Source organism: Lampris incognitus, chromosome 5, assembly GCF_029633865.1.
Source record: "Lampris incognitus isolate fLamInc1 chromosome 5, fLamInc1.hap2, whole genome shotgun sequence".
Lineage (NCBI taxonomy): Eukaryota > Metazoa > Chordata > Actinopteri > Lampriformes > Lampridae > Lampris > Lampris incognitus.
In genome coordinates this window covers 47,214,014-47,238,924 of record NC_079215.1, presented here as the reverse complement: position 1 = coordinate 47,238,924, position 24,911 = coordinate 47,214,014, and positions in this window count along the sequence as shown.

The following is a 24,911-nucleotide window of genomic DNA, read 5'->3' as shown; positions in this document are numbered from 1 at the left end:
ATATAACTAGAGACATTCACCTAAGAGGACAGTGTACCTTTAAGGGAAGAGGTGAGGGGTCAGATGATGCACTTCCGGTACACAGTTCAGCGTCGTTGTCGAACGTATGACATGCAAAGTTGGAGCTAGTAAACTACCTCGACTACGTCTACTCTCACGTCTCCTGTCTCGTTGTTTTCTAACTCCACATTGGTGACCCCGACGTGATCGAACTACTAATACGAGTATGTCTGACAACGACGACGCCGGTGCTAACAACATGGCTATTGCTAACGCTAGCATTTACACCGCTACTGTGAAGCTACCCGACTTTTGGCAGCATAATCCACAGCCGTGGTTTCAACATGTGGAAGCCCAGTTCCAGCTGAGAGGGATAACGCAGGATGTAACGCAGTACTTCCACGTAGTGGCGGCGTTAGACGCATCGACAACGGCGCGAGCAATGACACTGTTGGAAGCTCCGCCAGCTGCTGGCAAGTACGATGCTATAAAGACATTCCTCCTGATCCTATTTGAACTGTCGGAGCTAGAGAAGGCAGACCGTTTACTGTCCCCGAATGGCCTCGGCGACGGCAAACCGTCTGAGTTAATGGAAAAAATGCTGTCTGTGCTGGGATCGGCTGATCCGGCCTTTCTTTTCACACACATTTTTCTGAGGCAGCTCCCCGCACCTGTACGCACAGCACTGGCCAGTTCTCCTCTCGCCGCCTCCAAGGACTACCGTTCTCTGGCTGCTGAAGCAGACAGGGTTTTCCTGGCCAACCGGCAACAGTTTGTGCATGCCCTGCTACCCCACCAGACCGCCCCACCACCACCTGTGTACGACTATATGGACACCGCGGCTGCGGTGACAGCCCGCCGCCAACCTGACGACGGGCTCTGTTATTACCATGCCAGGTTTGGGGCAAAAGCAAAACGGTGTCGCAAACCCTGCAGTTACAGGGTTCAGGGAAACGCCAAGGCCGACGCTTGTTAACGGCTATGGGCACCGGCCGTGACTGCAAGCTGTTGTTCATCAGAGACTCCTTGTCGGGCCGGCGGCTGCTGGTTGACTCTGGCGCTCAACGCAGCATACTACCAGCACAAGCTGTGGACACGATGACCAACAGTCACGGCCCCCAGATGGACGCCGCCAACGGCATGTCCATTCGGACGTACGGTATCAGACATGTGGATGTGTGTTTTGGCGGCCGACGTTTCGGCTGGGACTTTGTGATGGCTGCTGTATCCACCCCGCTCCTAGGTGCGGATTTCCTCTGTGCTTTCAACCTGCTGGTGGATGTTAAAAACTGTCGCGTGATTGATGCCGTCTCTTTTGCGTCATACCCCTGCACGCTTGGGGGCGCTGGAGCGCTGTGCCTCGCTAACACACTCTCCACCGGGGATCCATACCAACGCCTGCTCGCAAATTTCCCCGAGCTCACCACACCCACCTTCTCCTCGGCGGTGGCCAAGCACGGCGTGGAACATCATATCACCACAGTGGGACCCCCAGTTTACGCCCGGGCCCGACGCCTCGACTCGGCCAAGCTCGCAATAGCCAGGGAGGAGTTTTCGACTATGGAGCGCCTCGGCATTGTCCGCCGTTCTGACAGCCCGTGGGCTTCCCCTCTTCACATGGTTACTAAGGCCAACGGGGGTTGGCGCCCGTGCGGGGACTACCGTCGCCTAAACAATGCCACGACCCCCGACCGGTACCCCATACCGCACATACAAGATTTCTCTACCCACCTGGCGGGCGCTGCCATCTATTCCAAAATCGACTTAGTGCGGGGGTATCACCAAGTGCCGGTCCACCCACTGGATGTCCCAAAAACGGCTGTCATCACACCCTTTGGGTTCTTTGAGTTTTTACGTATGCCTTTCGGCCTTAAAGGGGCGGCGCAGACGTTTCAACGCCTTATGGATTCTGTGCTCCGCGACATGCCATTTTTGTTTGTGTACTTAGACGACATCCTCGTGGCCAGCGCGTCGGCGGAGGAACACATGACGCACCTCAGACAGCTGTTTGACAGGCTCAGTGAACACGGCCTCATCATCAACCCAGCTAAGTGTCAGTTCGGGGAGTCGTCCATCACCTTCATCGGGCACCACATCACTCCACAGGGGGCCGTTCCCCTCCCTGCCAGGGTTGAGGCTGTCACCATGTTCCCCCGCCCCCGCACTGTACGGTCGCTGCAGGAATTCCTGGGCATGGTGAACTTTTATAACCGTTTCCTGCCCCGTGCCGCCCACATCATGCGTCCCCTGTATGAGGCCCTGCGGGGTAAGAAGTCTAAGGACGAGCTGGACTGGTCTTCGGGGATGGACGAGGCTTTTGTGGCCGCCAAGACCGCGCTGGCCAACGCTGCGCTGCTAGCTCACCCGTCGCCTGCCGCCCCCATAGCCCTTACAACAGATGCCTCCGACTACGCCGTGGGGGCCGTGTATGAGCAGTGGGTGGGGGGGGGGGCTGGCAGCTGATGGCGTTCTTCAGTAAACAACTCCGTGAGAGCGAGCGCAAATACAGCACCTTTGATAGGGAACTACTGGGTCTCTTCCTCGCAACCAGACACTTTAGGTTCCTATTGGAGGGCCGACAGTTCACCGCTTTCGTGGACCACAAACCGCTGACGTTCTGTATGGCCAAAACCTCAGAACCTTGGTCTGGGCGTCAGCAGCGCCATCTCGCGGCGGTTTCCGAGTTTACCACGGACATACAACACGTGTCGGGCAAGGATAACTTCGTCGCCGACTGCCTTTCACGGGCGGTTGTTAACGCCGTTCACTTGGGACTCGACTACGCCGCTATGGCAGCGGACCAAGCCAAGGACGCGACCGTTCAAGACTACCGGTCGACCCCTACGGCGCTACGGCTGGAGGACGTGACGTTCGACGCGGCCAACACCACCCTCCTCTGTGACATCTCCACCGGTCAACCGCGCCCCCTGGTGCCTACTTCCTGGCGGCGCCGAGTTTTCGACACCGTCCACGGCCTTTCCCACCCAGGAGTGAAGGCCTCGACCAAGCTGGTGAGCATCAAGTTTGTTTGGCCTGGGCTCCGTAAGGATGTTAGAGCCTGGGCCGGCTCGTGTGTGGCGTGCCAACGCGCCAAGGTGCACCGCCATACCAAGGCCCCTTTGGCGCCGTTTGTGGTTCCAGAGAGGCGGTTTGACCACGTCAATGTTGACCTGGTGAGTCCCCTGCCCCCCTCCCGTGGTTATACGTTCCTCCTCACTATTGTGGACAGGGCCACCAGGTGGCCAGAGGCTATTCCCTTGTCCTCCACGACGGCAGCAGAGGTAGCACGGGCGTTCATCGGCTGCTGGGTGGCCCGTTTCGGCACGCCGGGTGACATCACGAGCGACCGGGGCTCCCAGTTTACCTCGGAGCTCTGGACGGCGGTCGCTGAGCACCTGGGGATGAAGATCCACCGCACTACGGTGTACAACCCGCAGAGCAACGGACTTTGTGAGCGGTTCCATCGGGACATGAAAGCCGCTCTGCGGGCAAGCCTCACTGGCTGCGACTGGATGGACCGGCTCCCATGGGTCATGCTCGGCCTGCGTTCGGCCCCGAAGGAAGACCTCCAGACCTCCTCCGCTGAGCTGGTGTATGGCCAGCCCCTGCGAGTTCCGGGGGAGTTTCTTCCGGATGCTACGGCTCCCTGGTCGGCCGCCTCTCACCTCAGTGCGTCCCGGAGCGCTGCCGGTGCCTTCGCTCCCGTTCCGATGTCTCAACACTGCCTCCCCCGGTCCTACGTCCCCAAGGATCTGCCATCGGCGAGGTACGTCTTCATTAGGCACGACAGCCATCGGTCCGCGCTGCAGCCCCCATACGACGGGCCCTTCCGCGTCCTGGAGGCGGGGGATAAGAACTTTGTGGTGGACATGGGGGGCAGGCCGGAGCGGGTCGCTATAGATCGTCTCAAGCCCGCTCACTTGGACATTGGGGAGCCAATGCAATTGGCCCTACCCCCGCGGCGGGGACGCCCTCCTAGGTCGGCCCTGGCACCTGCCTCTGTTCCTGCTTCGGCCCCACCTATGGCCCGGGTTTCGGCCCCATCTGTTTCCCCTCCTGTGAAGCGCAGCCGTTATGGCCGCAGGGTCCGCCCCCCGACTCGTCACTTGTTTTCCCCGTGACTTTGCACTATGTCATTGACTGTTCTGTTGTAGAGTCTATTTTTATGTTCATGACTTGCACTTTTGCTGTTTTGCATTGTTTTGTGTAGGTGAATTCTGGGGGGGCCTGTGTGGTGACCCACATCTATATAACTAGAGACATTCACCTAAGAGGACAGTGTACCTTTAAGGGAAGAGGTGAGGGGTCAGATAATGCACTTCCGCTTCCGGTACACAGTTCAGTGTCGTTGTCGAACGTATGACATGCAAAGTTGGAGCTAGTAAACTACCTCGACTACGTCTACTCTCACGTCGCCTGTCTCGTTGTTTTCTAACTCCACAACATCCTACATGCAGCCGCCTAGATTGCAAGCAGGGGTGTTGCATTATTAGCCACCTCTTGTGGGACAATTTTTGAGGCTTCACTTTCTCCCCTGTACCTGATTAAGGCAAAAGACTACAAGCCTAAAAAAATCACCATTTTCATCTCATGGCAGCAAACTAGATTTTTTGGTGAATCAGATCAATCTAATTTGATTTTAGCACCTCCTGAATAAATGTAGCCTATGCACAAGTATGCACATATCAGTGATGTCAGGCAGTGTTATATAGTCATACAATATTTAGCTTTTTATAACATTATTAAATTATATTATGGTATGTGAGATAGAGTGTGTTTGTGTGGGACACATTACCAATGGCCCTGTGATGGCCTGGCAGCCTGTCCAGGGTGTCTCCCCGCTTGCTGCCCAATGACTGCTGGAATAGGGTCCAGCATCCCCGCGACCCTGAGAGCAGGATAAGTGGTTAAGACAATGGATGGATGGATGGATTATGGTTAGTTTTGAATTTTTGTTAGCCTATGATTTGCTAGCCTATGAGTTTCAGATGGATGGTAGTAGTGCAATAAACACCATCATTGTAGGTGATTATGCTAACAGAACAGACACCTTTCTGAGAAATGGAGCCTCTCTTGATTTCTTCCTTGTTTAAAAAGCAGCTTCAAGGCACTGAACAGCTACTACAGAACGGTGGGGATACCTGAAGTCAGTTGAGACTGAAGAGGTCACTTAAATGAGTGATGAAACGTTTCTCCCAATAAACGTTGTGTCCAGATGAACGGATTTCAACTTTCTGTTGACTTCTTTATGAAGTCATGCTCTTATACACTCCAGTACAGTAGGTGGTGGCATTTACCTTTAACGTTGGTTTGGAGTCCGTCAATAAAACCGAAGAAGTGGAAGAAGACGATGAGGAAGAAGAAGAGCAGCTCTCATCAGACGAGGAATCGGGAAAACGGCGTGCAATGGATCTGATAAACAAACCGAGGAGCAAATCTACAGTCTGGATGTACTTCGGTTTAAAAGCCGATGTCAACGGGCAGCCTCTGGATACCGACAGGGCCATCTGCCGCTTGTGTCGAAAAATAGTACAAGCTAAAGGTGGAAATACAACAAATTTAAGAAGTCATCTGCAGCGTCGACATCGTGCAGAATTTACTGAAACTGCTTCTTCAACCTCCCTCGGGATTTTCTCCGACTCTCCAGGTGGTTTGTAAATGTCGCACAATAATGCCACAAGCATTGGTTTTAGTTGCCATCGATACATTATGATTGATATCCGCACCGCTGAAATATTTGACCTAGAGAGCGTGCTGGTATTGTTTTGCAATCAAACATATTTATGCTTTTTGGACATTTGGGGGCGGCACGGTAGCGCAGTGGTTAGCGCAGTCGCCTGACAGCAAGAAGGTTCTGGGTTCGAGCCCCGGTGTAGTCCAACCTTGGGGGTCGTCCTCTGTGTGGAGTTTACATGTTCTACCTGTGTCTACGTGGGTTTGTAGGTTCCTCCTACAGTCCAAAGACATGTAGGTCAGGTGACCCGGCTGTACTAATTTGGCCCGAGGTATGTGCGCGCGCGCGTCGGCCCTGTGATGGACTGGCGGCCTCTCCAAGGTGTCTCCCCGCCTGCCCAATGACTGCTGGGATAGGCTCTAGCATCCCCGCGACCCCCGAGAGCAGGGTGATGGATGGATGGATGGATGACTATTTGGGGGGACGCTTTGCAACAGGGCCAGAATCAGTAGCCATTAGAAGTTGTGAGGCGCTTGGCCTGATGTTGTCATTTGCGTGCACAGTTTACGTTTCCCAGTAGTCTATACGACGGCCCATATTTAAGAGAGCACATTCCGCTGAAAACCACTTTGTTGAATATTTGGCTAATTTGGTGAACAATTTTGCACGTGTGTACAACATAAACATTAAATGGTCACGTCTTAGACCTAAACATACCCCGTATTTGATGCAGACTGTTTACCATGTCAGATCCAACAGTAGCCTACATTATCCGCCCAGTTTGGCTTTAAATGTGACATTTATTTTACATGGACTGCGCCGATATTTCTGATATTAGTGTCGGCCCAAATTGGCACTATCGATTAATGGTCGGTAGATGGCGGCAGTTGTACTGAAGAGAATACCGTCACCCATAATTACTTTACGTGCCCGATCGCCAAGTTGTTACGCCCCCATCAGACAAGTGACCGATCGACGGCTTTGCCGCAACAGTGTCAGGAGTATGGGGCTTTTTCAAGGTTACTTAAAAATAATAATAATTAAAAAAATGAGCTGTTTGTAAAGGCTGTTTTGCCGAAACATCGAAGGGGGCCAGGTCACCAAAGACTATCCACTGCAGGTTTGACCTGAAACGCCGACATCCGGACGCGAATTTACGAATCCTACTATGGCAACGCCACGACCCGCCCTACTCTGTCTGTGATTGGCTGGGTTGCATGCAACTCAACTGGACGCTTTAGAACGCTACCGTACCCTCGCTGTGAGCGTTCGTAAGCGTCACAAAAGAGCTTCTACGCTGCTTCAAAGCTGTATTTGGCTTTGCGGAGACGTTTCGTTTGACTACTAAAGACAAGTTTTTGCTTCCACGTTGACAAGACGCAATGAACCATTCATTTAAGTATATCTGGCCATGGAAGTTGCCGAATTATTTGTTCATTGCCTTGCTGTTGTTGTTTTTTTTTTATAACTGTAACGTTATGTAGCCTATAGGCTACCCTTGTGACCACATTCTTCATGAGTGATTTTATGTTTATGTTTATGTTTAGGCATTTAGCAGACGCTTTTGTCCAAAGCGACATACAAAAATACAATCTAAATTAACATCAAATTTAATCAAATTGTAATCTAAATTATTATGTGAATTATAAGATAAGAAAAAAGCTCAAAAATCCCAGGGAAAAGGAACAGGTGCTAACACTAGTAACCCTCATTGATGTTGCAGGTGTTAAAATCTATTTTGCAACAAACATCACTCATACAAACCAGATCTTTGGTTGGTCCTCTTCATTGCTGTGGCCTGCCATGATCCATCAGCAACAAAACAAACGAAAACCGAACGGAATGATAAGCTACCAACAATACTTATAGATACCAACAATAACAACAAATCTCACCACATATGACCACTAGGTAAATATAAGGTGAACAGATGTGTCTTCAATCTCCTATTGAAAGACTCTAAACTATCAAGATTTGGTAACTGCAGCAATATGCTAGGTAAAAGTCAGTCCATCATCAATAATTACACCCTGATTCCGTGCAGTTTTAGACGAACTCAGGGAGAGTGAATCAAATTGGACGCTGATCTGCTGGAAAATAGTTGGTTTGCATACAATATGACATAGCCTAGTTTCTCACTCTTAGAAATTCAAAGTAAATGTAATGAGTAATGTTTACCAAAGCGGTGTTTGAGTTATCACGTGTAATAGTGGCACAAAAAGGTGTTCATTTACATTTTTAACTCCTTTATTTATCACAACATTAAGAACTTGCATCAGTGTGATTTGTACAAGTCTCTTGAGAGATGCCCTCTTTCGCGTAGCTCCTCCAATAGAAGCGATAGTCCGTCACAGACATTTAAAAAGCGCGGTAGTCGAATCAAAGATAGGGGTGACGTGTTGTGACGGACCAATCAGAAATAGAGGCGGGCGTGTCTTTTCGGGGTCTTGGCGTGGTCATAGTAGGATTCGTAAATTCGCCATCCACCCGTGCTGGATACAAAACGGCTGCGCGGGGAAATGGCCCCTCCCCTCACACTCCGCTGAAAATGCAAAGACTGTTTTTGTGGGAGGTCGTGTCCGTTGGAAAGGTTGAACCCTCCATACAGCAAAAAGACCGTATCATTACCCTTCTTGGTTAATTGCATTACGCCAAAATTGAAATGTAATCAACCTATGGAAAGGTATAAATTTTGAAATGGGTGAAAAACACCAGTGTCGGTATTGGTCGAGATGGGTTCAAGAATTTCTCTTGCGGTGCATCTTTACAAGGCATGGTGACATTTGAACATAAAATGCTCCTAAATTGTAGTTGCAATCGTTTTTGTTTCCTGCCACTTAAATTCCGAGGATAGGCACGCCTACTCAGTAGAAGGCAGTATTCTGCTAATGAAATTAAGTCAGCTGATGAGTTGAGGTAAAGGGTATTCCATGTTTTCACAACTTGGGCCTTCAGCTTCCACCCATCAAATTCAGCTTTCTTTGATTTTCTTACCTGGATTATTGAGCATGCATAAAGACAACTTGGGCCTTTAAGCCATTTCACGTTATTATGATTATGATATTTTACTCACCAGATTCATTTTGGATGCAGGACCACCGATAGACTCAGCTTTACAGGGGTGTCTTATGGGGCAACTGGGCACTAGCCATAAACCTGTCCTTTAACAACAAAATGGTTTAGATAATGTTTAGAAATGAACGCTTAACAGTCAATATATCCAACTGTTTTGTATATACTGTGCTGTACATTGTACGTACACTGGTACACTCTGTCAGGTCCATCTACCTCTGGGATGTATATAGGTAACCTGTTAACATTTATTTTAGCATCTCTGATATATTCTCCAAACCGCTTATCCAACTCAGGGTCACGGGGATCTCCAGCATCCCAGCGGTTTGGATAATGGATGGATGGATGATATATTCTCTGCACCACTGCACTTTTCTCTTATTTTGCCTGTATAGGTCAATCCTTGTGTATATATCTGAAGAGTGTTGTGTTGTTGTTATTATGTTAAGTACACAGAGAGCCACGAAACCGGAGTCAAATTCCATGTTTGTGCAAACCTACATGGCCAATAAACATGATTCTGATGATTCTGAAATGTTAAGATATTTAGGTTGAATTTATATTGTTGAAACATATTTGATGGTTTTGTTGCCTTGCACTGTTGTACAGTTGTGTCCAGTGGTGCCACTATGTATAAGGATATATATATATATAACACTACGATCTTTAAGACTTACTGTCCACATTGTTGTTTGCAAGTGATCAAGTCAGATTTGTGTGTTCAGGCATCATTTACCTGTTTGCATTGGTTATTGCAGTAATGATGTAAGTGTGCGTTGCAGACTATGGAGAATGGAGCTGTATCCTCTCGCGCTTCATGCCACAGTAATGTCTAGTCATGATGCAGAGATCCTCTGTCATATCAGACCGCGTCAGCAATGGAGGAAGAATATAAATGCAGCCACTTCTTTCTCCATTTCGTCAATTTTGTTACCACACTCCATATGTGATGTGAGTGTAAAGGACATTTTGAAATCCAATTTGAACAGCTAGAGTGAGACACATAGCTAGAAATTCGATTTTAATCACATTTCAAACCACGTGTGAATGTGGTTTAAATGTGATTTTCAAAAATCCCTTCACACGTTGTTTCTTAATGTCAAGACTTGATATAAACAATGTGATTCAAATCTGGACATGCCAAAAATCTCATTTGAGCTACCAGTCTGAACATAGCCCAAGAGCTCCACAATGAAGCTGGTTAGTAAAAGGATATCATAACTGATTTGCATGATGGGAAAAACTATGAAATGAAGACCCACGGTGCAAAAAAAAACCATCCATCCATTATCCAAGCCGCTTATCCCTATCGGGGTTGCGGGATGCTCGAGCCTATCCCAGCCCCCCAAAAAGAATGATCCTTTAACTGGCTTCTATTTATTGAGATATACGTACAAGTCATTGTAGTCTGTAGATTTTTTTTTTCTTCTGCTTCAGTATTCTTGTAAACACGCTTACTCTTGTGGCTCTACTTACGTATTTGTTCAAGACATTGGAGGCATGTTAAATGGGCCCAAATAGACTTTGTTAAAAGCAAGTATTTTTGGACTGCTCGATCAACTTGTTTTTGGTGACAGAAATTTAGATTAAGCCACTTAGCTGCTGCCTTTATACACCATCCATCCATCCATTATCCAAACCGCTTTTCCTGCTCTCGGGTTGCGGGGATGCTGGAGCCAGTTCCAGTGAAATTTGAAATTAGAATTTTTAATTCTTCGATAGATGAAAGCAAAACCATCTTAGAATTAAAATCTCAAAAGGTCCGTTGAAGTGGCATTTAGAGAAGTGTGAACTTCCATGATTTGACATATTTCTGAATGAAACGGAACTGTTGAGTAGGATTTAGTATGGAGAGGGAGTTTGTCTTTATGCATGTTCAATAATCCAGGTGAGGAAATCACAGAAAGTTGAATCAGTTCATCTGTACACAAAGTTTGTTGTGAGAGAAACCGTTCATAACTCATATAAGTGACCTCCTCAGTCTCAACTGACTGCAGGTATCCCCATCCTTATAAACAATACAGTGGCATAACGATCAAAAACAATCGGTTTCATATGCAAATAGGCATGACCATTAACTAGAGTTTCAATGGCCATGTGTACTGTTCACAGAGGATTTGGGAATGTTTGCAGTCACAGCATTGTAAGATGGCGACAGATGTTCTCTTAGTATGATTGTAAACCCCAATTTTACTTGTTTTATTTTCTGCAATTCCAGTTTTTGACATCAGCCAAGATGACCTTACTGAGGAATTTCCAGCTTTTCAGACCACTCCACACCAGAACTACATCCCAGATGCAGTGCTTCTGCCTGGAGAGCCATGGCTCCAGGGGGGGCCCTCTCGGGCGATGCTCTCCCTTCCCTCTTGTTTGCGCTTGCGAAGAGGATCCGAGTCCACTGGAATGGCCAAGCCAAAAACCTCCAGTGGGGACATGGTAGAGGACATGAAAGTATATGCCAAGTTTTACCTTCAACAAGGCCTGATGTTTGGACCTTTTGTAGGAGAAGTTACCAAAGGAAATATGAAGACCAGCCTCAAATATTCCTGGGCTGTGAGTTGATGGATCTGGACAAATCTTATTGGTGGCTATTTAGTAATGATTAGTACAAGAGAATTGCGTAATAGTTATCCCAACCAAATGTGCACTTTTTTTCTCTTTCTTTTTTTTTTTTTGGTGTATAAAGGCAAGGTATTTATTTGATTGTCACTTCGAGATCTGTGGCAGTTTTGAAGAGGAAAATATAAAATTTGGCAAATCTTGGTTGATATGGCAAAAATAAAAAAGGAGAGAGAAAGCACAAGGTAAAGAGAGAGGGGAGGGGAAATGCAGGAAAAATCCCGAGATGAACAAGAAGTCAGAATGCTGTGATCAGACCTTAGACCACATGATAACCACCTATGATGAGCTATCAGGACTCATATAGTAACTAGAATTTCTAAAATTGTTTGCAAGAAACTAATTTTCATGTCAGATCTAAATGTAATGAACTGAAAATACCTAGATACAGTTGGGATATAAGACATATTTTAATGTCAGTTGTAAAGAGCACCTGTGGAAGCATATTTTTCATGTTCCCTGAAATGTCAAGATTGTACAACTCTGGTAGAGAAGGCCAAAACCTAATACTAGTTCTATTTCCTAAAGTCTCTTTGAAAGAAACTTCAGACTACATCTGGTTAAGACTGTGTGGAACCGAAAGTAAAAAAAAAAAAAGTATAACTTATCATTGATCCCATTTACAGATTAGGGATGATGATGCTTTCTACTACATAGATGCCTCCGATGAAAACAAATCTAATTGGATGAGGTGGGCAGCCTTAAAGTTTTTATTTTAAATCTTTTGGTGTTTTCACTGACCAGTCAAACATTTTTTTTATTTAATTTATGTTCTAAAATGTTTTACAAATTATTTTCTAGTACAGCGTTGAGCTCTTTGTTCACCACATTGTGATTGTGCTTGTTGATTTGCTTTGTGTTTTAGGCATGTGACTTACACCAGCAGTGAAGAGGAACACAATCTGATTGTTTTCCAGTTTAACCATCAAATCTACTACAGGGTCTCCAAGCCTATCGCAGAGGGGGTTGAACTCAAGGTCTGGATCGGCAAGGAATATGCTGCCATGTTGGGGTTAGGAATGGGTGAGTTTTGAAAAGATTTTGGTTGTTATATTGGTCCTACAAATCATGGTGTTTTTGGTAGATATTGCTGAGGCTTCATTTTGTCTTATAATTTCTAATATCTTCAAGGTAGGCTTTCCTACTAGATTTCCTGTTTGACAAGTGATAAACTATGAATTAGGGAAAAATGAGATGCCCCTGCTAAGGTTTTGCTTTGACTGATTTGTAGATCAGTTTTGGAATGGGTAATTTGATTTTGTGGCAAGGGACCCTTCAAAACTTTGCAATGCTTCCTGAAGAATTCAGTTCTTTGGGGTAATGAATTTCAAAATGGCTTAACACATTTGAAAGATGTATCATTACCTGTAGAGTGTCTTAAAAGCCAGTCATTTGTATCTGGATGTCACATGTAATATGTGGACAAGCAAATAAAGAATGTTTGTGTCCTTAGGACCAAATCAGTGTAATTTTGAAAATCCTTGAATGTCGTGCCACAATTAGTTAAACCCCTATTTTTTTGTCATAATCAGCAGTGTTTGAGATATTGTGTGTCAGACCGATGATAGTAATAATAATAATAATAAACTTTATAAAGCACAATTCATGCTTAAAATGCAACACAAAGTGCTTACATAAAAGTAGAAAGTCATAACATTTATGATAAAACAATTTCATTTCATTTCATTATTATTTATTCCGCTCATGGTAATGCACAGCTCCAGAAAGAAACAAGCAATTCATGATCAAACACAACTCAATTTACACATTCCATGATTGAAAAGGAGCAGGGAGAAGAAAATCTTATTTTGCCAGCCCCTTACTCAAACCTAAATAAACAACAGAATAGATGGTCTGTCAGTTGGTTACTGAACTTTAATACTTACAGCAACAGGAGAAATGAAAAAGAATCAAAAAGCCATACACAATAATTCACCATCAACTGAAAACCCACGACCTGACAAATCCATATTGTCTAATTATTCTTTCCTTCTACATTTTCTTGAACTGAAAGATATTTATACAACCCTTTAGATAGTTCTCTAAATAATTCCACAGTTTAACGCCACATACTGAAATACACATCTGCTTTAAAGTAGTACGTGCATACTGATGTTTAAAATTAAGTTTCCCTCTGCAATAAAAACCAGGAAAATAGTAATAGAAATTAAAAAAAAAAGGTAAATTAAAACGACAGGATAAGATAAGATAAAACAACTACCAGGTAAAAACACCTTCAGGAGAAAGCAATGGTAAAAAGATGTCTTATTATTTTGTTTGAAAGCGTCAACAGATGTAGAGCCCCTTAGTCCCTCAGGCAGACTGTTCCAGAGTTTGTGGGTGTAATTAACAAAAGCTGCTTCTCTGTACCTTTTTAGTTCTGACCTCAGGAACAATCAAGAGGTTTGAGCCAGAGGCTCTAAGGGATCTAGCAGGCACATGTCTTAACCATGTCAGACAGGGCAAAGCCATTCAGTGATTTAAAAACCAATAAAAAAAACTTTAAAAATAATTCTGTGACAGAGAGGTAATCAATGTTAAGATTTTACAATTAGAGTAATGTGGGCTCTCTATGTGGCTTTCGTCAGAACACGTGCTGCTGCATTCTGTACGAGATGTAACTGACCAATAGCTCTCTTAGATACACCAGGCAGAAAGGCATTACAGTAGTCTGGCGTGCTGCAGATAAAAGCACATACAGTGCATCCGGAAAGTATTCACACCCCTTCACTTTCCCCACATTTTGTTATGTTACAGCCTTATTCCAAAATTGATTAAATTTATTTTTTTTCTCATCAATCTACACACAATACCCCATAATGACAAAGTGAAAAAGGTTTTGTAGAAAGTTTTGCAAATTTATTAATAATAAAAAACTGAAATATTGCATGTACATAAGTATTCACACCCTTTGCTATGACACTCAAAATTGAGCTCAGGTTCATCCTGTTTCCACTGATCATCCTTGAGATGTTTCTACATCTTGATTGGAGTCCACCTCTAGTAAATTTAATGGATTGGACATGATTTGGAAAGGCACACACCTGTCTATATAAGGTCCCACTGTTGACATTGCATGTTAGAGCAGAAACCAAGCCATGAAGTCAAAGGAATTGTCTGTGGGCCTCCGAGACAGGATTGTATCGAGGCACAGATCTGGTACAAAAAAATTTCTACAGCTTTGAAGGTCCCGAAGAGCACAGTGGTCTCCATCATTCGTAAATAGAAGAAGTTTGGATCCACCAGGACTCTTCCTAGAGCTGGCCGCCCAGCCAAACTGAGCAATCGGGGGAGAAGGGTCTTGGTCAGGGAGGTGACCAAGAACCCGATGGTCACTCTGACAGAGCTCCAGCGTTCCTCTGTGGAGATGGTAGAACCTTCCAGAAGGACAACCATCTCTTCAGCACTCCACCAATCAGGCCTTTATGGTAGAGTGGCCAGACGGCAGCCTCTGCTCAGTAAAAGGCACATGACAGCCCGCTTGGAGTTTGCCAGAAAGCACCTAAAGGACTCAGACCATGAGAAAGAAGATTCTTTGGTCTGATGAAACCAAGATTGAACTCTTTGGCCTAAATGCCAAACGTCACGTCTGGATGAAACCAGGCACCTCTCATCACCTTGCTAATACCATCCTTACAGTGAAGCATGGTGGTGGCAGCATCATGCTGTGGGGATGTTTTTCAGCAGCAGGAACTGGGAGACTAGTCAGGATCGAGGGAAAGATGAATGGAGCAAAGTACAGAGAGATCCTTGATGAAAACCTGCTCCAGAGCGCTCAGGACCTCAGACTGGGGCAAAGGTTTACCTTTCAACACAACAACGACCCTAAGCACACAGCCAAGACAACGAAGGAGTGGCTTCGGGACAAGTCTTTGAATGTCCTTGAGTGGCCCAGCCAGAGCCCAGACTTGAACCCCATTGAACATCTCTGGAAAGACCTGAGAATAGCTGTGCAGCGACGCTCCCCATCTAACCTTACAGAGCTTGAGAGGATCTGCAGAGAAGAATGGGAGAAATACCCCAAATATAGGTGTACCAAGCTTGTAGCTTCATACCCAAGAAGACTTGAGGCTGTAATCACTGCCAAGGGTGCTTCAACCAAGTACTGAGTAAAGGGTGTGAATACTTATGTACATGCAATATTTCAGTTTTTTATTTTTAATAAATTTGCAAAAATTTCTACAAAACCTTTTTCGCTTTGTCATTATGGGGTATTGTATGTAGATTGATAAGAAAAAAAAAGGAATTTAATCCATTTTGGAATAAGGCTGTAACATAACAAAATGTGGGGAAAGTGAAGGGGTGTGAATACTTTCCGGATGCACTGTATTAACTTTTATGTGTTTGCTTGGGAGAGAAATGGTCTGACTCTGGCTATATTCCTTAAATGATAGAAAGAAACTTAAGTCACGTTTCTAATATCCATCCATCCATTAGCCTGACTGCTTATCCTGCTCTCAGGGTCACGGGGATGCTGGAGCCTATCCTAGTAGTCATTGGGCGGCAGGCGGGGAGACACCCTAGACAGGCCGCCAGGCCATCACACAGGGCCAACATACACACACACACACATGCACACACACACATTCATACCTAGGGACAATTTAGTATGGCCAATTCACCTGACCTACATGTGTTTGGACTGTGGGAGAAACTGGAGGAAACCCACACAGACATGGGGAGAACATGCAAACTCCATACAGAGGACGACCCGAGACGACCCCCAAGGTTGGACTACCTCGGGACTCGAACCCAGGAACTTCTTGCTATGAGGCGGCCGCGCTAACCACTGCGCCACCTCGTTTCTAATATGACTTTCAAAAATTTAAGTCTGAGTCAATAATAACACCAAGGTTTTTGACATGTTCCTTGGTGTTTAGTGTGAATAATTTTAGGTGGTCAGACAGTTTTTCTCTTAGCTTTTGCTCCAGTAACTAGGATCTCAGTTTTGTTTTGATTCAGCTGTATGAAGTTCTGAGTCATCCACAGACTTATGTCCGAGATGCATTCAATCAATTCATTGATAGAACTGTAATCATTTGAACTTACAGAGATATATACCTGGGTATTGTGTGCGTAATTATGGAAATTGATGTTGCGATTTGTGATATTGCCAAGTGGTAACCTTTAAAAACTGAAAAGAATTTGGCCTAAGATAGAGCCCTTTGGAACACCACATGTCCGGTCTATTTTATTGGTGGAGTGGTCATTAATGGCCACAAAGAATTGTTAACCAGTTAAGTAAGATGTGAACCATTTAAGAACTGTGTCAGAGAGACTGAACTAGTGTTCAAATCTGTCTAGCAGAATATAATGATCTATAGTACCGAATGCAGCACTGTGGTCTTGCTTGCTTGCTGGTTGTCCATCGTGCCCGATGATGACCATCTTCTTCTATTTGTGGGTCCTTTGAGGACTCAGATAGCAGAAGATACCTGCGCAGAGATGGTTTTTAAAGTGGCATGGGGGGTGCGCTTCTCCCAACGCCACATGACTTGATTGTAGAGGAGATGGTTCCGATGGCAAGGGGGATCCCTAGACGACCGGCACCTCCACACAACTGCAGGGGGCTGCCGGAAATCCAGTTTTTCGGAAACCGCCTCGAAGCGTGCCGCCACAGCTTGCTTTTCTGTTGGGGTAAGCTCCCTTAGCCTTATGTCTTCCAGACTCACCCACAAGGCAGCGGGGCAGTGGTTGGTAGGTGCCAGTGCCTGCACACCATATCTCTGGGGCCCACTGCTGCTCCCAGATCCCCTGCCAAGTTAGCCTGGAGCCGCAAGACCCCAGTTACCATGTGTGGCCACGGGGAGGCCTGGCAGGAGTCTTGGTGAAGGAGAGGCTATGTACTGGCAAGGGAAGGCTTACACGCTAGGATGCTTCCCTATTCGCCACAAAGGCTAGCCAGCGGCAGCAAGCTAAGGGCAGGAGGGACACAAGCGGGTTGGAAGAACACATGCACCTTCCCTCCAACTACACACTGCTGCACTAGACGCATCACAACACCCTGTGTGTATGTACACACACACACACACACTGTGGTCTAACAGGACAAGCACAGACAGGTTTTTCTCATCAATGTTCATTGGTCATTCACAACTTTGACAGGAGCTGTTTCTGTTCTGTGCTGGGCCCTGAAAGCAGACTGGAATTTTTCAGTGTTGTCACAGCGGAAATCATTCAGCTGTTTAATTTATTTTTTTCAAAAATCTTACTCAGAAAAGGAAGGTTGGAGATTGGTCTGTAGTTAGAGATGACCGAACAGTCTATGTTGGTGGTTTAATTAAAGTGCTTTTCAAAGCTGCAGGAAAGGTGCCTGTGAACAGCAGGTGATTAATTATTAAAACGTCCTCTGCTAAACAGTTAAAAACCAATTTAAAAAAAATTAAAGTCACCAATAATGATTATAGTGTCATAGTTAGAGCTGATGACAGATAACAGCTCGGAGAAATCAGACAAGAAATTTGGGCAATGCTTTCGTTGTCTGTGGGTACCTGACCTTTCAGTATGACAGCATGATACTCAGATGAACCAAAAACATCAAAATAAATATCCCTTTGCCTCAGAACATAGGTACATATGGTTGTTGTTCCTCCGCCCCTCTTCCGTTGTCTAATGGAGCAGGAGAAATTATAATTTTTCGGGGCAGTTTCAATAAGAGCAGCAGTTGTGTTGGTGTTTAGCTAGATTTCAGCTAAAAATACAGTCAAACGGGTGTCCAGGTAGCATAGCGATCTATTCTGTTGCCTACCAACATGGGGATCATCAGGTCAAGTCCCCATGTTACCTTCGGCTTGGTCAGGCATCCCTACACACACAATTGGCCGTGTCTGCGGGTGGGGAGCCAGATGTGGGTATGTGTCCCGGTCGCTGCACTAGCGCCTCCTCTGGTCAGTCGGGCGCCTCTTCAGGGGGGGAGGGGGAACTGGGGGGAATAGTGTGCTCCTCCCATGCGCTACGTCCCCCTGGCGAAACTCCTCACTGTCAGGTGAAAAGAAGCGGCTGGAGACTCCACATGTATTGAAGGAAGCATGTGGTAGTCTGCAGCCCTCCCCGGATTGGCAGAGGGTGTGGAGCAATGTCCGGGAACGCTCTGAAGAGTGGGGTAATTGGCTGGGTGCAGTTGGGGAGAAAAAAAAGGGGGGGGATACAGTCAAACTGAGGCTCTAAAATAAGACCATTAATTAAGAAAGTTTTACTGGTGAAGGACCCAATATTCTTGCTTTGATCTGTAAATGGTTCGCAACAGCCACTGGATGCATGGATGCATACAAGGTTGTTAAAATTTACTCTGCAGGGAAATTAGAGGTTAGCTCCTTTAAGAGATTGAGAATTTGCCAAATTAGATAAGAAAAAAAGAAATGAACAGATTTCTCAGAAGAGACTGAGCCGTAGCCCCATCCCAAAAGATGCACTATTTTGAGTAAAAACTGTGAAATAACTTCTTTGTTGAAGCAAAAAATTGTTAGCAATTAAATTATTAAGCTCATTTTAGTTTTAAATTTAACATGATGAAAACCGCACATACTCATACAGCTTTCTCTCTATTTTTTCTCTGAATATCCAGATGAGAACATGAAGTGTGATGTTGGAGACAAGGAAATTATCCTGCGTATTTTTCAAGACATCGAAGTGGTCACTCTTCCAGAGTCAAGAAGCTCCTCCTTCTGGTCAGAAAACAGCCAATCACAAAGTCCTATGCCTATCATCCGAGATGTAACTAGCATGTCAAACCCAGATACAGTTGAATCCTGTCCAGTCTCTGCCTCTGCTTCCCCATCTACCTCCCTCACACCATTCCCTTTCCCTTCCCCTAATCAAGCAGCAAAGTATGATTTCATTCCTGGAGCTGAAAAGCTGCTCAGCCACCCAAATATTGCTCTTAACGGGTTATGGTTCTTCTTTGGATGTGAGCCAGACCCTACTGGACAGCAGCCGCTGTCCCAAGACACTGTAGTGTGTAAACTTTGCGGAGAGCATGTTTGCTGCCAAGGAGGAGCCTCAGACATTGAGCAACACTTGATGAAAAAGCACCACCTAAGACCACGCGACGTTGCCAAGTTACTCAAGGATCAGAGTGCTGGTAATTTTTAAGCTCTTATTTGAAAATTGCACAGTTGATCAAGAAAATATCACAATTTTAACATGAACTAAAGCATATACAAGTTTCAAGAGGATGTAGTGGGCTTTGTTTTCTATGAGGAGAAAAAAGTGTTCAAGGTGGCTTTTTAAACAAGGGGTCCTGATTCTGTGTAGAATCCTTGGCCATGTCAGTTAAAACAGGGACTTCATTTATCAATCAATAGTACGCACTAATTTATTCTTACACACTCATGATTTCTTTTTTCCTCAAGTTTGAGCCTGGGTATCCCCTGATTTTAGATACTAGTTGGCTAACATTGATGTTTTTACAAGCCTGATTGCAAGTTGCGAGAGGTAGCGAATAGATGTCAGGGGGAAGGAGTTATAAATAATCATCAGGCTTTGCTACAGTCTGTAAAAAAAAAAAAATTGAGGGCTTAAAAAATTCCATGTATGTGTATTATACGATTGATAAATTAGAGGCTGTGCTCTGAACCGGTTTAAGGAACAAAGATTAAAATTGTTTCGATTTTTTTTTTTTTTTTTTTTTTGGCATTTCCTGCCTTTATTAATTGGAGCACACCCTCCAGTCCTCCTTTTTGAATATGGGAACCACCACCCCAGTCTGCCACTCCAGTGGCAGGTACTGCCAAAAAAAAATTTTTTTTTATTTGATATGATATTTATTTGATAATGCCTTTATTTGATAACGATAGTAGAGAGAGAAAGGAAAGGCAGGGGAGAGAGAGGGGATGACATGTTGCAAAGGGCCCGGGCTAGATTCGAACCCAGGCCACTGCAGTAAGGACTCAGCCGTAAGTGGTACGCACACTACCAGGTGAGCCACTAGGGCGCCCCTGAAATTACATTTTACTAGCTACTAAAATATACATGAAAATGGAATCATAATCATTGTTTGGGGACAGAATCGTTAATTTGAAATCTGTTACTGGTAAATAACATTATTTTTCGTTCCATGTTTCCCTGATATCAGACAGAATTGTCAACTTGTTACACTCCAATTCTATCTTCAGTCTGACATTGCCTCCACTCTGATATCTGTGTGTGTGTGTGGGGGGGTTTGATTCTCCCTAATCAATTCCTAGGGACCAACATATCTGCTTGAAGCTAACGTCATTTTAGGCGACACTGATGCGTAGCCATGCCAACATACTGATTTTGCCGGGGTTTTAAGAGTGGAGCAAAGTAAAAAAAACTACGATGTCGGGCGATACTTTTTTATTTTCTTCAATATGTTTATTGAGGTTTTAACAGTATAGAATGAATCAGAATCAGAACATACATTGAATAACTCAACATTTACATTGACACAACTACCTACACAAATAAATAAAAGAAAATAAAGTAGACATCACAAAGAAAGAAAGGACAGTTTATTACGTATTTACACTATACAATGAATGGTACATATATCTCTTCATTGCCATCCTCCATTTAAGGTAGTGTTTGTATTTGCATTTTCCAAAGTCGGGCAATACTTTTAATCGATTTACAACAGCCTCAATAGCAGCGTCTATGTTGTTTATAGCAGTCCCCATTATTGTTATTACTCCACTTTGGTTCTGACACATAGCTTGACAACACTTGACAACAGTTTGACAACGGCATGTGGCACTGATTGGCTAATCATTAGTACCCCTGCGGCGCTCATTGGATAATCGCTTTTTCAACCGAGAAACTGCTGTTTTGTTTTTTGTTTTTTTTATTGTCATTATTTATTATTTTTAGTTTAATTATTTTGACAAAATGCATACACGAAACAGGCACAACAGACAGGGTCATCTACGGCAGTGTGAAATGGCAGACATCACTCAAAACAGAAAAAAAATTGGGCTAGCAGGTTGGGTTTGGAGGTCCTTCATCTCCATAGCTGTCCTTTGACATACCCATGATCCACCGCTCTGATCCATGATAAAACAAGATACTCCCAAAGGGGGAGTGGAGTGTTCCTCCATACGTTCACAGGGTCCCCTTTAAAAGTCCCAGCACAGAAAAGTACAGAGTTCTCCACGCAGAGCAAATGTACCGTAATGAGATCACCTCAGATCCAAGTAACGGCTCCAATTCTTCCAATATCTGTTACCTTTCTCAGTATCATGTCTCAGGGAAAATTTTATGAATGTTATGAATTTCTTTTAACTATTTCTATCCAGTCTGAGATTGTTGGACATTACCTGCTCAGGCATTTCCCGGTTTTTGCTTTACCTCTTACTTGGTGATAATATTTGTAATAAGTATCGACTTTGGTTTGCTTTGATGTCTGTTGTTATGGGAGTATCATTGTGGTCATAAATAGTTATTTAAATCTTCAGTATTTGTACTCTGAGGTATTTAATTATGTTACCTGTCCATTCAAATTTTCACATTCTATAAATATTTTCATGTGGTCCCTGGTTAAAGGTCAAAGTCTTGAGTTTTATGTAAATTTAATTCATAACCAGAGTGTGAGCCAAATTCTTTAAGTAGAAGCAGTAATTTAGGCAGACTTACTTTGGGGTTAGTGGGGGACATAAGGATATTGTCCGCGTACAGACAAATTTTATGTTGTGTGTTTCCAATCAATATCCCAGTCATAGGGGCATCCGGGTGGCGTGACGGTCTATTCTGTTGGGTACCAACACGGGGATCGGCAGTTCGAATCCCCGTGTTCCTCCGGCTTGGTCAGGCGTTCCGACCGACACAATTGGCTGTGTCTGCGGGTGGGAAGCCGGATGTTGGTATGTGTCCTGATCGCTGCACTAGCGCCTGATCTGGTTGGCCAAGGCGCCTGTTTGGGGGGCTGGGGGGAATAACATCCTCCCACACACTATGTCCCCCTGGCGAAACTCCTCACTGTCAGCTGAAAAGAAGCGGCTGGCGACTGCACCTCCACATGTATCAGAGGAGGCATGTGGTAGTCTGCAGCCCTCCCCAGATCAGGAGAGGGGGTGGAGCAGAGATCGGTATGGCTCAGAAGAGGGGGATACAATTGGAGAGAAAAAGGGGGGAAAATCCGGGGAAAAAAATCCCAGTTAAATCTTTATCTTCTCTTATTGCCTGTGCCAGTGGCTCAATAAATAGAGCAAAAAGTGTGGAACTAAGGGGGCACCCCTAACGACATCCCCTTTCGAGAAATACTGTCTGAGATATGGACCTGTCTATCTTAATTCTGGCCGTGGGGGAGCAGTATAGAAAATTCAGACATTCAGTTATCCGATTGTTAAGCCAAAGCATTTAAGAACCAAATATAAATATTCCCAACGGATCGAGTCAAAAGCCTTTTCGGCATCAAGACTAATATCTGGATTCCATGTCACTATTTCTCATATGATCAATGAGGTGGAGAGCCCACCGTACATTGTCCTGGGTTTGCCTGTTTTTCACAAAGCCCCTCTGATCTGGGTCTATCAGATCTGGGACAATATTTTCCATTATTTTTGCTAGTATTGATGCATATAATCTATAATCAGTGTTTAATACTGATACAGGTCTGTAAGAGTTGCATTCTGTCTTGTCTTTACCTGTTTTAGGGATTACTGAGATTGCAAGTCTCAAGGAGAGCGGTGTCTCCCCTCCTCTTAGAGCATAGTTAAAACATTCTTTAAGGATTGGTACAAGGATCTCTCTGTAGGTTTTATATCATTCCAATGGCTAACCATTGGCTCCTGGCCTTTTATTTGCTTTCAGTCTCGATATAGCTTTATTTATTTCTCCTGCTGTTATCACTTGGGTCATTATTATTTTATTCTGTTTTGTTCCTACACAAGGTAAATTTAGAGACTTGAAGAAATCCGATACAACTACTGATTCTGCTGCATGTTGTTGTGCATATAAGTTCTGATAGTAATTTTCAAAGGAGCTTTGAATGTCTTCCAATTTGTGATGCATCTTATCAGTCTTGGGTTTTTTGACTCATTTGTTTACATGTCCTCCATGCAAGCAACTTACTAGAGTTAGGACCATTTTCATAAAAGAAATTGCTTGATTAGCTCTTTTTTCCATTTGGCTTTCATATATACTTAGCACAAAAAGTAAGGAAATTTGTGTTTGGTAGATTATTTGTTTGTTGTAACAATGCTTCTTGGCAATAAATCTTATACCATTGGAAAGCCTGTTTATTTCCCTTTTAAATGGTGCCACATTTGTAAGGAACAGGTATTTGTGGGATAAGCAGCAGAGCTGAGTATGTGGGTTGCACCCATGAAAAATTTGCCAAATCTTCTCTGCCAGTACCAAACATCTTATTTTGCTGTTGCTATTGACTCTTGTTTTGAGTTTCTGGTACCCCAGGTGCTGACAATCAGGTGCCTGATATAAGATTTATTGCCAAGAAGCATTGTTGCAACAAACAAATAATCTACCAAACACAAATTTCCTTACTTTTTGTGCTAAGTTTATATTATTTGGTTTATTAACATTTTAGGAGTATGTGTTATAGGTAAGGGCGATCAAGGATAGAGATGGAAATGTGCTGACAAGTGAGGAGAGTGTGTTGAGAAGGTGGAAGGAGTACTTTGAGGGGCTGATGAATGAAGAAAATGAGAGAGCGAGAAGGTTGGATGATATGGGGACAGTGAATCAGGAAGTGCAGTGGATCAGCAAGGAGGAAGTGAGGGCAGCTATGAAGAGGATGAAGAGTGGAAAGGCAGTTGGTCCAGATGATGTACCTGTGGAGGCATGGAGATGTTTAGGAGAGATGGCAGTGGAGTTTTTAACTAGATTGTTTTTTTGCCCCCTCCCTTTTTTTTCCTGGCCAATCACCCTGCTCTCTGAGCCGTCCCTGTCACTGCTCCACCCCCTCTGCTGATCCAGGGAAGGCTGCAGACTACCACATGTCTTCTCCGATACATGTGGAGTCGCCAGCCGCTTCTTTTTCACCTGACAGTGAGGAGTTTCACCAGGGGGACGTAGCGCGCGGGAGGATCACGCTATTCCCCCCAGTTCCTCCTCCCCCCTGAACAGGCGCCCCGACCGACCAGAGGAGGCGCCAGTGCAGCGACTAGGACACATACCTACATCCGGCTTCCCAAAACTTTCGATGATTTTATTTCATTTTATGACTGTTCCAAGCCTGGAAAATTAGATTTTAAAATTCCATGACTTTTCCAGGTTTTCCATGACCATGGGAGCCCTGTTATACACAGAGGTGTTAAAACCAGGTCTAGAAAGTAAAAGTCCAAACCATGTATTTGCTCTACTCATGCACTACACCAGCAGATTCTAGTCAACACCATTCCTCAACTAGGTAGGGAAAACTAGTTAATGAAATCAGCTGGTTTAGTAACATGGTTGGAGCAAATACATGGTTTGGACATTTACTTTCTGGACCTGGTTTTTACACCTCTGGATATGGCAAAGTCTGTTTGATTTTCCCCTAAGGGTCCAGATCTGTTCCTTGTATGTTCTCCAGGCCCTCTGTGTGCTGGGTATGGCCACCAGCATGGAGGTTTACATACCCCCTGGTGTA